Source organism: Mauremys mutica, chromosome 7 (assembly GCF_020497125.1).
Source record: "Mauremys mutica isolate MM-2020 ecotype Southern chromosome 7, ASM2049712v1, whole genome shotgun sequence".
NCBI lineage: Eukaryota > Metazoa > Chordata > Testudines > Geoemydidae > Mauremys > Mauremys mutica.
Window position 1 is genome coordinate 25,424,990 of NC_059078.1, and position 15,967 is coordinate 25,440,956.

General features: G+C 42.8%; 1 protein-coding gene across 9 annotated transcripts in view; it reads left to right on the forward strand.

The window, feature by feature from the left end:
* Window positions 1-12,771: 12,771 nt before the first annotated feature.
* Window positions 12,772-15,967, forward strand: part of ERC2 (ELKS/RAB6-interacting/CAST family member 2) — an 829,394-nt gene continuing 826,198 nt past the window's right edge. For 8 of the 9 annotated variants that reach the window (XM_045024526.1, XM_045024525.1, XM_045024522.1 and 5 more), the window contains exon 1: window positions 13,882-14,679. The gene's annotated coding sequence lies outside the window, so the exon portion shown is untranslated. Of the gene's footprint in view, window positions 12,836-13,881; window positions 14,680-15,967 lie in introns of those variants that run through there. The other variant, XM_045024524.1, reaches the window with a different exon arrangement.

The window sequence follows — 15,967 nt, forward strand, 5'->3', positions numbered from 1 at the left end:
AAGGGAATAAGTGATGCTTTTTTCCTGCTTTCCTTCCCATCTGCCAGATTGAGGGTCACTGGTGCGTCACTTTGCCGCTCCTTAACCATCAGATTGACAAGATCTTGGATGCTTCTCTCCAGCTTCGTCTTTAGATGGCAAACTTCTTGGCAGGGAGGCAGGGCAGGGTAATGGCTGGTTATAGCTATTCTTTGCTGTTGTGGCAGACTGTATACGTGCCTTCTTCTTATTCTGAAATTCCTGCCCTTGTTGTCAGAAGGGAATGGGGTTTCTTCCTAAAAATAAGTGTGTGTGGAAGGGAAGGTAAATTATGAGGGAGCTCTTCAAGGAGCTAAAATTACAGCAGCATATTTTATATATAAATCAGAGTTGGTCTGTAGCTTGCAAAGTGAAGTCAGCGATGTTGGCTATACCTTACTTTCCCCAAGAACCTTGAGAAAAAACAATTCAAAGAGGAGGCAGCCCACAAAATTAAAAAAGACGAACTGCCGTCATAATTTTACTGTCCAAAACTGCACTTTATTAAGTGGTATCTCAGCAAGATTAGTGCCTGAATTTGGAAGAATTCTTTCATGAGAACTACCTTCTCCACACACACATGTCCTCACACCAGGTACATTTGTGCATAAGAAATACATGTGCTTAGATTTGAATCTGCTAGAAATTATCAGATTTGTATTGAGCTGGGATGGCATAAGTGCATTTTTTTGACACTACCTCTTTTCCTTTCCCCCAGGCAAATGAGTTGGGGTGATGGCAAGAGGTTGGAAGTTTTGCTAGCGACACTGGCTGAAATAATATGGGGTTGAAGCCGGATGTCAAGTTCTCAGTGGGAGAAGGGAGTGCCTGGCTAGTAAGAAGGTGAGAGAAGCAAGATTTCTTGGTGCCACTGGATCAAATAATGGGGAAGGCAGTGGGTCAGAAGGTAGAACTTGGAGGAGAAGGATGTGAAGAAGACATCTTATTGGTAGCACTGAGCTGATTCTTGAGCAGCAGGCCTAAACACACCTCAGACAGGGGAGAAGCCTTGTCAACCACTACACATCCTATAAGTAGGCTTCCTTAAGCCACAGCACAGGTACTGATGGGGACTCTCAGTGGGTGCCTAGATCGAGGTACAGAAGCAGCCCAGGCTGACAGCATGGGAAGGGGGGAACCTTTCAATTAAGAGTTTGGTTCTGGATGGCTGATGCACAGGTAAAGATATAGGAGGAGATATGGAAAATGGAGTAAGAGAATTAAGAGGATGAATGGAATGAGGGAGGGAAAGAAAACATGTCTGATCTTTTTGGCAATGGGTCCTTCCACAACCGGCAAATCCTTTCCTCTCAGACATCTCTTCCATTTCAGCAATCATTAGTAGGACTTTAGTTAGTTTAACAGATATAGCTATAGGTTATCAGATATGGTCTGTGTTTTACAATACGAGAGCTCAGGCAGAGTAGCCATAGATTTGTTGTTCTATAATGCCTTCCCAAACACTAGTACAAGAACTAGTGAATTAAACCTCATAACTTAAATTGTTAATCCCATTTTATATATGTGGAAAGTTAGGTATAGAGTTTAAATGTCTTGCCCAAGGTTATGTAACAAGTTTGGGGCACAGACGGGAACAGAACCTAGATCTCCTGTCTTTATTCTATGCTTTAACCATTAGACCTTGTGTTCTCTGGAAGATATTAGTAATGTATTTATTTATTATTAACATTTAAATTAATTCAGACAGTAATAAACTGATAATTACTACTTTGAAATGGATCAGATCACTTAATCTCCAGTATTTTAAATATTACCACTGAAAGCAAAGGAGTGAATGTGGCATTTTTTTGTCCCATAGGAAAACATTTTGTCATCCCATCTACCATCCTAAATGTTAAGTCATAGAAATGCCACTGTTACTATTATTGAATGCAGTTCAACGGACTTTGAAGCAGGTCCTCTGTGCTACATGGCACCAATATGACCATTGTTAACTGGGAATCTACAGTCGGGAAACTCATTTAAAAATATTTAAAAACATCTTACTGGGTAGAAATATGAATCTCTCTTTAAACCAGGGGTCGGCAACCTTTCAGAAGTGGTGTGCCAAGTCTTCATTTATTCACTCTAATTTAAGGTTTCACGTGCCAGTAATACATGTTAATGGTTTTAGAAGGTCTCTTTCTATAAGTCTATAATATATAACTAAACTATTGTTTTATGTAAATAAATAAGGTTTTAAAAATGTTTAAGAAGCTTAATTGAAAATTAAATTAAAATGCAGAGCCCCCCAGACTAGTGGCCAGGACCCAGGCAGTGTGAGTGCCACTGAAAATCAGCTTGTGTGCCACCTTCGGCACACGTGCCATAGGTTGCCTACCCCTGCTTTAGACAGTAAGGTCAGCTGATTACATAAATAACTTTTTGAAGGGAGTTAGAAGAATAAAACAATTTATTCACTACTTCTCAGCTGTATGGCACACAGTAAAACTGCATGACTTAGAACTTGACTATATAATCACTGAGGACCTGGTCTTGTAGCACTTACACACAGTTAACTTAAGTCAATGGAAATTTTACATTTGTAAGGGCTTCAGAAATTAACTGGAACTGATACATATAGAAACAAAGACTTTCTAATTTATTTCAAATATTTGATATATAGTATTTTGCTTTATCCATTTTAACCCAATTTAAGTAAATAGTTCATTAGTAGCACTTTGCACTCACTTTGCACAGATATAAATGACTACGTATGGTACAAATCAGTCTTCTGGTCTTAGGACCCAATTCAACATTGATATAAAGCATGCAACTCTATTGGGAAAAGGAGGGAGGAAATTCTGGCTGTGATATTTTTATAAGGTACTCAAACATTAGAGTGACAGGCACAGTTTATATGACTGTTTAAATAGTCTGGCCTCAGTTCACCCTTATGATCTGGCTGAAAGCCAGTTTAAAATGACTACTTAGGGTTTTCCCCCCCACACACATGGCATAGGGCTAGGAAAAGCAGCATGATTGAAGCACCATTGCACAGTCTACATCTGCCAAAATGGCTGGTTGAAGAAATCAGCAGCTGGGCATAAGTTAGAGCAGCCCTAAGGCTCTAAGTTGCACTGTAGCCTGAGCTGCCTATAACAGGCCTCAGGAGGAGAGAGCAGTAAAGGCAGCATAAATCCAAATACTCCCATACCCTTATGTCCTGTGGTGAGTGTAACTCAGCTGGACCATAGAATCTGGACTGTTTACTTGAATGGAGTTGCACCCATTTATACCAGGTATGAATTTTTGTTGTGTTAAATTGTGTTGGCCAAGTTTTAAGCAAAGAAAAAAATTCCATAGTATATTTGTAAACTCATGGAAATAGAGGATGATGGGAGAAATATTTATAGATATTTAACCATAGCAGCATAAATGGATTCTGCTAAACTTAGATTTTAATTTTGTTTACATTTTGATGGCGCAGAGTATGAATGACTGCTTATTTAGCATGGCATGTGCCCTTAGCATTAAGTAGCTCTTTTATTTTTCAGAACTGATAAGAGTGGAATACAATGCAATCAAAAGTTAACAGATCCCCTGGGAAATGCTTTAAGCTATATGCAAAATTAAAAGCTTGGAGATATTGTATTAACATTGCAGAAAATATGAACATTCAATGAGTATAAACTGTCCAGCCTATTAAAACGAAAAAACAAAACAAAACAAAAATGTATTAACTCAGATTGAAATATCTAGCGTACCTGTGTGGGTTTGTAGATTCTATTGCACACTGTACATCTGAATAAGTAACATAACAAAATTTAAAAAAAGGATAAGAAATGTTTTATGCCATTCTAACTAGAGCGGTGTAACCCAGAAACTATGGGAAACTCAACAGTTTTTTAACAAACTCTAAACTCAGCTAAGGTTTAGTAAAAAGTTTGCTAGGCTTCTTTGATGGGGTGTATCTGGCCCTTCATGGTCCTCTGTTGGAGGCTCTGCAGTCCTACTATACCCCTCCTCAGGAAAGGAGCAACCAAGAAGGGTCCACCAGGCTTGCCTAGACAAGCTGGATGGGAACAGCCAATCAAAGCCCAGCGGGCTCAGCTAAAAGGAGCTACAGGGGTGAGCAAGGGTGCTTCTCTGTGGCCAAAGGGAGATTGAGTGGGTGTATTTACTGGAGCTGGGATGGGGGAAGAGGACCTGGGAACTTTAACCCTAAGGTAATGGGTGGAGGTAAAGGGACCAGGTGGGAAGAGGGCCAGGAAATGCAGCCGCTAACTAAAGGAATCGGTATGTGGCTGCTGTTTATAGGGTCCCTGGATTGGAAACTGGAGTAGTGGGTAGTCCTGGGTTCCCCCACTGGCAAAGTAGCCTAAGCCTGAGAAGGGGACAAAGCTTCTTGAGAAGCACAAGTGAAAGGCTGGAATTAAAGGGCCCAGAGATGGGGCAGAAAACCCTGGTGAGAGCAAACAATTTGTTGAACTCTTTACTAGCCTGGAAGTGATCTGTTCTTCACTGTGTGACTTGTCCAGAGTGCTGAGCCCCTGAAGACCTACCAAGTGAGGTTGACAACCTACAGGGGGAGAAGGACTACAGTGCTGTATGCAGCAGCAGGAGGTGCTCAAGAGGTGAGTGCCCCCTGTTTCAGATTGACATGTCTTTTAAATATTTTGATAGAACCTGAGCCTAAATGTCAGATAATTTTGTATCAAAACCATGTAGAACCTGTGATGTTTTAATGAAAATGTATTCATTGGGAATATTAGGGGGATGGATTGGGTGTAAAAACACAAGTGAACATTTAGCACAAGTTGGCTGGAGTAATATTTTAGATAAAATTGGCCTGCTTCTCCATTGTCCTTGACTTTTATAGTCCCTTAAACCAGTGCAAAATGGATGTAAAATGCTACCAAGTTAGAACAGTAACACTTAACACCTATGTTTAACTGTTGTCAGTGACTACCCAAGATGCAAGGTAACAGGTCCAATTACTATAAATGTGGAAGCTCTGAGATATTAGCATGAGTACTCTTTCTCCCATGTAAGGTCAGTAACTGGGCAGGATACCTAGCACAGCTGCTAGCCAGGCCAGCCTATATGTTTCTAGTCTCCATACCTGTGCATGGATCCACTTTTACCCAGAGTCTGGGAGTGCACAAGCTGTCAGGGCTAGCAGCAGCATTCAGTCGCTGAGCATGAGATACTGTCCATAGTCAATATTGGTATCCTAGCACTCCCATGAAAAGAGATGCAGTCAGTTTTATAAAGTGTCATTGATTAAATTATTAGATCTCTGTGATAAATCAATCCAATTCAAGATTTCTCACCAAATATACTGGATATCCTTGAGGGCCTCCTGAACTTGAACTAGAGTAGGAGATGTTCAGATTTATGGAATATGTTATGGGAATGCCAATTAGTAACCCCATTTTGAGACATGGTACTCAAGAGAGCTCTAAAACTGACTATTTTCACTATGAAATGGTTTTGCTGTTCACAGTAAAACCAGGAGCACATGCTAGAGTAGTTTTATTTCTAATTTAAGTAAGATGTGGTGCAAAATAAACCCGTTTGATTATGCAGTTATAAATAAAAGCACAAAAACAAGGAAGTTAAACAATTCTACAATACATTTTGCAGTGAATTCCACAATAACTCCTTTTCACATACATCCTGAGCAACATCTTTTCCTCATGCTCTTTAAACATGAGCTAAAATGGTCCCTAAGTGCCACACTGGCAGTTTAAAAAAAAAAAGCTAATAATTTTGGAAACCAAGGCGACAGCGTTGGATTAGCTCTCGCCTAAGGATAGCAAAGTGTGAAATATCTCTTGTGTATAGGGTAAAGAAATAGTCTCCAACAATCAGAGTTAACTGCCATTTCTAGGCCTCTGTTTTGATTAAGGGGAAGCAGAAGAGCTCCTTTATCCAGCAAAACCACAGCCACAGTTCATACTTAAACTCTTTTAAATCAGCCTTATTTTCATCAAAATTCAGCACATAGCATTTCCAGTCCACATGTGATTCCATATGATTACTATTGGCTACACTGGTCTCACTATTCTGGCTTCTTTTTTTTTTCTTCCTCCTATCTCTAACTCTTCAGAGCCATCTGAGCATCTTGTCGCATTCCAGTGCAACTGTAATTTATGTTAGTGAGAATTGCAGCAGTCAGCACCTCTTCAGGATTAGGCCGCTAGAACATGATTCAAAATCCATTTAAATTAATGGGAAAAACTCCCAGGGATTTCACTGGGCTTTGGATCAGGCTCTTATTGAATATATGGTCACCACCTCTTGGTAAATAATTTCTTAGTTAGATATACAAATCTATTCTGTACATGTCCAGTTAAAGTTGTGCTGCTCTTCTTCTATTTTTAATTCCAGGAGTATGAGCATACTTATATGATAGTAATTTTCCTCTCCCTCTAATTTGGTTTCTTTCATACAATTAAAAGTACATAAAATGCATTATTAACAGGATGCATGGTCTGTCATAAATGGCACAAAGTAGTCTTTATGCAATGGGGAGAACTCCTCTGGTCATTTTTTCTTTTTAAGAGTTTAATCCAAGTTTGTTATCTGTATGCACATTTTACATAGTTTTTGTTTTTACTTCACTGTACGTTCTTCCTGTTTAATCAATAAAAAACAATATTTACATTTTTTTAGAAACAAACACTGGCAGACTAGACCACATTAATGGTCCATCTAGTTCATTATCCTGCCTCCAATAGTGGCCTATATCTGATGAAAAGATGGGTATACACACATACATTCTCCTTCTCTTTCCCTCTTCACACCTAACCAATTGTGCAGTACTGTACCATGAAGGCAAAATTCCTTCCTTATCATAGCTGGAAATCAGCTGATACTATGAATCATAACTTCTTTCCTAACGAATGTAATTGCAGACTCTATTTTTCCAATAAAAATGTGTATTCCTTTGAATATTCATGAAGGTATTTGCCTCAATAATACCTTGTGACAGTGAGTTCCACAGATTAATTATAAGCATCATTAAAATTGAACTTATCAAGTGTGTCACCTTGATATTTTTGTTTGTTATTTTTAAATTATGGGATAGAAATAAATAGGAGCACTGGTTGTCCTTCATTATACTACTGTAGTGTAGACTGTACTAGTACCAACTTCTGTACTTGTATCCTTTTACTTTGCTCCTTGTCAAATAAAATACACCTTGAGGCAGACTCTCAGTCCTGCCCCTAGCTTTTTATATTTTTGTCTCTTTAGGAAGCCTACTGTGTGTGTCTAACCATCAGGGCCGGCTCCAGGCACCAGCCACCAGCCAAGCAAGCTCGTGCTTGGGGCGGCAGATTCTAAGGGGCGGCATTCCGTCCAGTCCGAGGGTGGCATGGCTGCCTTTTTTTTTTTTTTTTTTCTTTTTGTTTGCCGCTCTGGCCGCCCCATAGGGAGCGGTGGAGGGGAGGAGGGGAGCACCCTGCTTGGAGCCGGCTGAGCGCTTTGTCTGTCCCAGCCAGTGCCAGGTCTGCAGCAAGCCCGGCAACCCGCGTCCTTCCCTCCCCGCTGACCGGAGCGGCGTGGAGCCCTCCCAGCAGGCGGCACAGCGGGAGGGGCTGAGTGGTGAGCGCCCTGGCTGAAGGAAGCCCTGGCCACCCCGCTTCTCTCTCTCCCCTCCCCTCCACTCACTCCCCCTCCCCTCTGCTAGCCAGGGCACGCACTCCATTGCCTGGGGCACGTCTGCAGCGCAGGGAGTCCCGCTAGCTGAAAGTTTACACCCTGCCTCGCAGGTTTGTTTTTTATTTTAGTTTTTTTTTTTGCTTGGGCAGCAAAAAAGCCAGAGCCAGCCCTGCTAACCATCTCCATGCCTTTTGCTGCCTTATTTCTAATCTTACTCTGTTCTTTGTGATAAAGTGACCAAAACCTTTTGTGCACTATACATTTATATAATGGGAGCATTACTTTACTTTTCCAAGCCATTTCCAACTTCTAATTTGTATTTTAAAAAGTACAATGGGCTGCTATTTAATGCTCCTGATTTAACTGCTGTAGTAGATAGTGAAAGCTGAAAGCAGCTCAGCCACTAGGGAGTCACAGATGAAAGTGGCAGGGACAAGGTTCATGGGAATAAAATTTTTAATGCAGTTTTTTCTCTTCTTTTTAAAGCATGCACCTGTTGTTGCTGCTTTCAATTATGCAGCAGCAGTGACTCTGTTCCATTCACACTTGAATTCCTATTTAAAAACAGATCTGCTAAACAGCTCCTGTCTTCACCATTTTTATATAATCTAAAATATGAAAAGGGGCCAGCTGCTACTGAAGTGTTGTTGGCATAGATAAGGGCAGAGGAGACTGAGCTGGTGAGAATAAAAGAAAGTGTTGTAGATGAAGAAAAGCAATAAAATTATACTTTTTATAATGTTTGTTTTGAATTTTTTAAATAAAAAAAACTGAACAGAAAAATACCATAAAACAAACCTTACATGTTTTAGGTTGTACATATTCCTAAAACCAGAATTGCAGCAGAGATGGGGGAGGAAAATATAAAACTGGATTTTCTTATCTTTTTTCCTTTTGTGTATTTTATTTTTGGACCCTAAGCTTGCTCCCATTTAAGTCAACAGGAGTTTTGCCATTGATTTCAATAGGCCCATCACAGGCCCATCACAGTGATGAGCTGCCAAAATCTTAACAACCGGTTCCCTATAAAAAGTTCTGATTTAAGGGGCGGGGGGAGAGATCCTCGTGGGGCCAGGGGCCCCTGCAGGGCCTGGGCCAATTGCCCCACTTGCCCCCTCCCCTCCCCTCTGGCCAGCCCTGGAGCTTGCAGCAGCCCCCCCCCCCCCGCACACACCTTGCTGGGCCATTCAAAAAGTGGCAGCAGGACGACTCCAGAGCTCAGCTGAGCTGCCCAGCTGGTGCCGGCGGCTGGCCACGCTGCAGCTGGGGGGAAGCGGGAGAAGGGCCGTTGGAGCCTCAGCCTCCCCAGCTGGGAATCCTGGGAGCAACAGGATGGTCCGGCCCACAGACCAGAGTTCTTTGCCCACCACCTGGCCCTTTAACAACCGGTTCTCCGCGGAGGTCTAATTTTAGCAACCAGTTCTTGAGAACCTGTGGGAACCTGCTCCAGCTCACCACTGACATGCAAAAGGATGCTTGATAGCCTATTTATAAACCTAACAGAGACCTCCACACAACTTTAATTAAATTACCTATACTTGTAAGTTTCAAATACACAGATACTTACTAATGGCACAGCCAAGAATTCCTCAGCAGTGGGCTGCTTCTACCTTGCAGTGATACTGCATTGCTAGAGCAGGGCCAACACCTGCTCCTCCCCTCTCTTGTTTTTAGGGTGGGGGAAGGTGTATGTGATGGTCTCTGGGGGCGGAGCCAGTGCTGGGTGCAGAGTTTGTCAGGAGTGAAAATCGGCATGGCCACGGTGGATATTGATACTGACCTACAGGCTGAGTGGCCTGCTGAGGTGAGTCAGGGTGGAGGTGGGGCTGGCACAAGCTGCCTGATGTTACATTCATCCATGCCCCCCTATTGGGGTGTGCCCCACCATTTGAAAACCTCTGATACATGGTAGGTAAATGAAGAATTGTAGCTATAAAGTATTGCTACATTTTCAACACAGAAAGGGCTCCAGGAAAAAGTCATTTATAAACCAACCAGAAAATATGCCAGAGCTTACCTAAAATGTATAAAATATATTAAAATCAAACTTATGTAAAATAAAAATATGACATTGCATATTACATTATATGTGGATATGTTAATAAATATATTTATGTGAGTTGGATGAAACATTGTTATGTTTGAGTTTAAACCTCTTTGAGAGTGTGTGAGACTGCACCCTTTAATTAAAATGTCATGGTGTGTTGTGAACTCCCCTAAAAGTTTGAAGAGGAGAGGCAAAAGAGCAAGATAGCCAAGCAGTAGCCAGTGAGCACAGTGTGACCCTGGAAAAACTAGAGCGAGAGCTTTTGGGTCTGTTGACTAAAGAGGGTTGGGGCTGTAAGCTAAGAAACTCCTCCTCTTGTTTTGGTTCTTCCTATGTTCAGAGAAATAGGAATTTGTATGTTCCTTGTATATAAACAACATTGCATCAAAGAAAATACCAGACTCCATCAATTTCTGCTTCTAATAAAATATTCCTAGGGCACTGAACTTTGACTAGCTGCTCAGGTTGTAAAGGGGCTATGCTATGTTTAAACAACAGAACATAAAAAGCTGCTTCCCTCAAAGAGCTGTCTAAACAGTCTTGTTCATTGGTCATATAGCAGGAACTTCTCCATATGAAAAAGTAGTTGCTGATCCCTCATCTGGTCAGGCTTTCTCCCCTTCGTACTTAATATTAACACCTCAACACCAAAGAGTAATAACTAGAAATGGGCCTGATTTAAGAAGCTCAGATTCATGTCAGAATTAACTGAATGATTGGGAAGGTTTGGATCTATTGTTTTGGTTCGGGCCCATGTTGTCTCTACTAACAACCCATGCAGGGTATCTGCAGAATCCTAGCAGCTCTCTTTGCTTGAATTCTACATTTCCCCCCCTAACAATTTCTCTCCCTCCCTCCCCCTGTAGTTGACAGTATAGGGGGATGGGGGGTCTCCAGAAGTTCTCTACCAAATAGCCCTATATATACTATGGAAATTTTGCCCTTTGGTGTTAGCAACATTGGGAGCCCTAGTGCAGATGGGTGGTTGTTGGCTACGATTAGTTCTGCTCAGAGCTGGGTTAGATGACTGTCTAATTCGTGGTTGCCAAATTGGCCTCTTGCAACCCCGTTGATCAGAGAGCAGAAGCTGCTTTTTTCCTACACTGGCACAGGGCTATAGCATAGCCACAGTGCTTAAAATACTGTCAGCAGTTGGTGACACATCTACAATAAAACTCCCACTGTTAATATGGTGGAGCAAAATTGGTGTCAACAATAGTGAAAATTGTTTGTGAAATTTCCCTAGTGTAGACAGGATAAGATTTAACTTTTGAAAATAAGGCAAAGTTACTATAAAATGCCACTCATGAAGGTGAATCATATTTTCCGGTGTCAGTATATCCTCATAGATAACAGGCTTGATAGATCCTCAAATCTAGAAAGGAGAATCACTTCCCAGTTGCTTTTTTTGACCATGTGAACATTCATTATTCTATACCAAGTCATACTTTTGGTAACTACTTACAGCAAAGATCTGTTCATGTAGATATGCAGCCTTTAAATAGTAAAATTTGGACTCTATCAGATTGTGATAACTAGAATAAAGACAGCAAGCATTATGTCCTGAGCTCGGGGGGGAGAGGGGGAAAGGGGATTTTTACCTAAAAGACATAGACGCATAAGGAGGGGCATATTTTCTAAAGGAAGACACACTTTTATTATGCACCCTGTCCTGTTTGTTTGGATTCCAGTATTGTCTTGAATAGTAACATCTCTGAATGAATATTCATGACAGAAAATGATTTCAGCTGGCTTTAGATAATGCAAATGCCATACCACTGAAAGGATTAAATCAGTCAGACTGGCTGAAATCAGCTTCATTGGGCATAATATTTTATTATAGAAATGCCACAAAATCTGTCCGAAGCAAGGCTGTTCAACAGTGTCTATATATATATATATATATATGGGTGAGCCAGGAATAAAGTACAATACAGATTTGAAGTACTCCATGAAGACATTACCCTACAACAACACGGTTAAAAAGAGGCGGACAGTAATTTATTTGTGAAATTCCTGGAGTGGAGGAGAAGTCTTGAAGCTGTAGTCTGAGGTAAATCTGTCATAATACAATGATACAAATGATAATTCTGACCAGAAAAAAATAAGATAGTGAGAAAAGGGGGGAAGAAGCAGAAAGGAAAAAGTACATTCCCCAACATGAAAAGTCAGTGATTAGAGCTAGGAAACAGAATGTTTGTTTTGTTTGTTTTTTAAGGGAGATTTTCCTGGTTCACTTCTATACAAAATAAATTAATAAATAAAAGTAGTCAGTTTCTTAATGCATTTTGCAACATGCATCCGACGAAGTGGGTATTCACCCACGAAAGCTCATTCTCCAAAAGTTCTGTTAGTCTATAAGGTTCCACAAGACTCTTTGCTGCTTTTACAGATCCAGACTAACACGGCTACCCCTCTGATACTTGCAACATAATACATTTCTTGTGAAATAAATTAGACTCTGTATACTTGAACTTTTAATTTGAGAGTTGCAATAATTAATTTCCTATTTGTTCTCTTCCCCCCCCCCCACCATAGCCTTAATTCGGCCTATATATATATACACCTAATGTAGGCATGTGGCTTTGAAAATGTTGGCCTTTTGAATAGAGGCAAGAGAATAGTTTAATCACAACTGGCTCTGCATGCAGACTATTTAATTTTGGGCTGTTTTAAAACCATCAGCCCTTCTTCCTTTCAGACCCACATATATTAAATAGGGATAGTGGGTCTGCAATGAGTGGACAGAGACAAATACTTGGGTGGGAATCCATGGGCTTGCAGTGCCTGTGGTTGTGCTGCTAGAGCTCTTTTTGCTCTGTTATTAGGAAGTTTACTGCTGCCCCTTGTGGCAGGTTGCTCAGCCCTAATGAAAACCCAGCTCCTCGGGAATGCTGGGAATGTTGAGTCAGGGACTAGCAAGCCAGAGAGCCAGGCTCGCAGTTTACTGAGGGAGACTCGCTGAGGGACAGAAAGACGAGGGATAGAAATACACAAACCTCTCCTGACTGCAGCAGACTCCCTCTCTCCCTTGCCTCTTAAATGTTCGCCTGTTCCAGCTCTCCACGCTGCCTCTTTCCTCAGTGTAATCAGCTGTCAGCTAGACTTGATGTTGTAAAATCCATGTGAGGAGGAAAGACAGATGCAATGATTTGAAAGGTGAGAAGCTTAAGCAAGAATATGGCCATAATAGATTTTTGTGTATTAATTTTGATTAACAAAATTGTTATATATTGCTGTCTAAAATTATTTAGTGGCTGAAAATGAAGAAAGAAATGGCAAAAAAGGGTTTCCCCCCAGCCCTTTAATACATTGCAATAAATGTGACCAAGTGCACATCTTATTCTAGTAGCAATGAGTGCCTCTCCCTACAGAATCGTCTACATACCTTTCTTGCAATTTCTCCTAAAATCAGCCATATAATTGTCATGTTTGTGAACAATTTACAAATATTATCATTATTACTGTATTAAAGTCTAGCATGAAATTGATGAGAATTTAAAATTCCTAGCTTTGTAGCCCACATAATTTGTAAAGCTTGTTGGGGGTTTTTTAAAGGCAAATGGTGTCAGAAAAAAATCCTGATTTAGTTTTTCTTTTTGTGGCTGGGAAAAGGAAATCAAGGGTAAGACTAACAGGATATTATTTTGCAGTTATATAATGAATGAATACTTAGTTGGGTTGCACGTTTACAATGCTGTGTGGGTTTAAGGATCATTTTAGGTGGCCCAAGATTATGATGCAGATGATAAACCCAGGAATATATTTATCATACAAACAATTTTTTTCTTAAAGAGCTGGAGTAATAATGTGATGGGAGAAGGGTGGTGTCTCTTGTATTAGCGTGTGATTGATTTCTAGGCGGCTACCTGCTAAGCCTTGTGATGGATGGAAGGGAATCTACTCCCTTAGCGGCGAATTGATATTTCCCTTTTGATGGACAATCCAACAGGCCACTTGCACTGGCAGAAACTGGCTCGTTGCAATGAGCACGGCCAATGCGTGCAGCCAAGAGGAGGGCAAATCCCATTTGTCAGGGATAGTTTCCTGCTCTGGCTTTTTAAATCAAGGGCTTCACTTAACCATTTGTTATTTTCCCAATCAGTTGCGGGCCCGGTTCCCGCCGCCTTCAGTGCCCCTTCCCCACAGCTCCACCGAAGGGGGGAGGAAGCCTTCTGTAGCCCCCTTTCCCCTCACGGGCGGGCAGCGTTCTCCCCCTCAGTGGCTTCTGCGCTGCTCCTTCCTTTCCCTAGGGCGCTGGGGGGTAGAAAGAGAGACTCAGCACCTGGCTCGGCCCCCTTTCCGCGCCGCCCCGCGGGAGGGGAGGACGTGCTACGCGCCAACTCCCCCGCCCTGCCATCACAGGGACACAGACAACTCCTCTAGTGCCTTCCCCAGCCGCTCCCCCCGCGCTCAGGGAGAGACACCCCCCGTAACCCTAGGCTCCCTCCCCACACTTAGTGCACCGTGAGGCGTGTCTCTGCGCCCCCAGGCTCCCCTCGCCTGCTGGGGTGTGAAGACCACCAGCCCCCAAGACTCTTGCAGCTTCCCCCCCTTCCCCTTGCATGGCACGTGTGTGAACGGACCCCCCACCCCCAGAGGCCGGGGAGGTGCCTGCTCCAGGAGTGAGAAGGCTGCAGCTCATCACGCTGCACAAGTGGAGTGGGAAATTTCCTCCTGCTTCTGTGTAGGCAAGAAGCTCCCACCTGCCTCTCACCGCTCCAGGGGCGAGTGTCCCTCCGCCCCACAGCACCGCCCGCTGGCTCACGGGGGTGAGACTCTCACCCAGGTTCCCGGACAGTTAGGGAGGAAATGGACTCAGTTCGGTTCCCTTCTCTGCTCGCTGGGGGAAGGAGGAGAGACACCGCCCCATGAACGGGAGAGGTGGTTTGCTATCTCCTTTAGCTGCCCCCCGAGAAGGAGAGGAGAGAGTGAGTGCACCCCATTTCTTCCTCACTGTCGTCTCCCTGGGAAGAGGAAAAGAGACTCCCCTCTTCAATGGGGTATGTTAGTGAGACACTTCTCCCTGCTCTGTGACAGAGGGGTAAAACTCCTTCCCAGGCTCCTCTGCTACTGTGGTAGCGAGGGAAGGACTTACTCCACCTCTCCTCACTTCCCAGGGATGGGTGAGGAAAAACATATGTTCTGGGTCCCCTGAAGTGCCTCCTGGCGGAGAGGAGAGACTTTCCCGGTTCCCTTACTTCCCTATACATGGAGGGGAGAAAGTGTCTCTCCAGGCCCTATTATTGCCTTACTTGGTAGCAGTGAGACAGACAGTCTCCCCAGATCCTTTCACTGTTTTATGGTCAGGGGGTGGGAAGAGACTCATTTGAGCTCCAGAGGCTGCCCAGTTGGTGCTGGGAGCAAGTCCTTGCTGCTAGGATATTGATATGGAGGCCCAATTCCCTGACTCCCTATGCTGGTATAGGAAATTGACTCTCTCCAGGTCTTCTCACTGCCCTATGGAAGTAGAAGGGTTTAGAGGGACACCCCCAATATTTGTGTGTTTGGAGACCCTCCCTCAGTAGTTCTAACTGCCCTATGTGGGAGAAAAGGTTCTGCCCACCTAAACTATTCCACTGCCCCCATAATGTAGGAATGGCCACACGGGGTAAGATCAATGGTCCATCTAGTCCAGTATCTTGTCTTCTGATAGTGGCCAGTGCCAGATGCTTCAGAGGGAATTAACAGAACAGGACAATTATTGAGCCCCGTTGTCGAGTCCCAGTTTCTGGCAATCAGAGGCTTGTTGATACCCAGGGCACCGGGTTGCCCTGACCATCTTGGCTAATATGAACTTATCTAATTCTTTTTTGAACCCAGTTATACTCTTGGCCTTCACAACATCCCTTGGCAACGAGTTCCAGAAGTTGTGTGAAGTACTTTCTTATGTTTAGTATCAGAGGGGTAGCCGTGTTAGTCTGGTTCTGTAGAAGCAGCAAAGAGTCCTGTGGCACCTTATAGACTAACAGACGTTTTGCAGCATGAGCTTTCGTGGGTGAATACCCACTTCTTCGGATGATGAGAGGACTCTTTGCTGTTTCTTATGTTTGTTTTAAACCTGCTGCCTACTAATTTCGTTGGGTGACAATGACCCCCTGGTTCTTGTGTTATGTGAAGAGGTAAATAATAATTCCTTATTCACTTTCTCCATACCGTTCATGATTTGATAGACATCTATCCTATCCCCACCTTATTCGTCTCTTTTCTAAGATGAGCAGTCCCAGCCTTTTTAATCTCTCCTCATACGGAAACTGTTCCATGCCCCTATTAACTTTTTCCCTTTTTCTG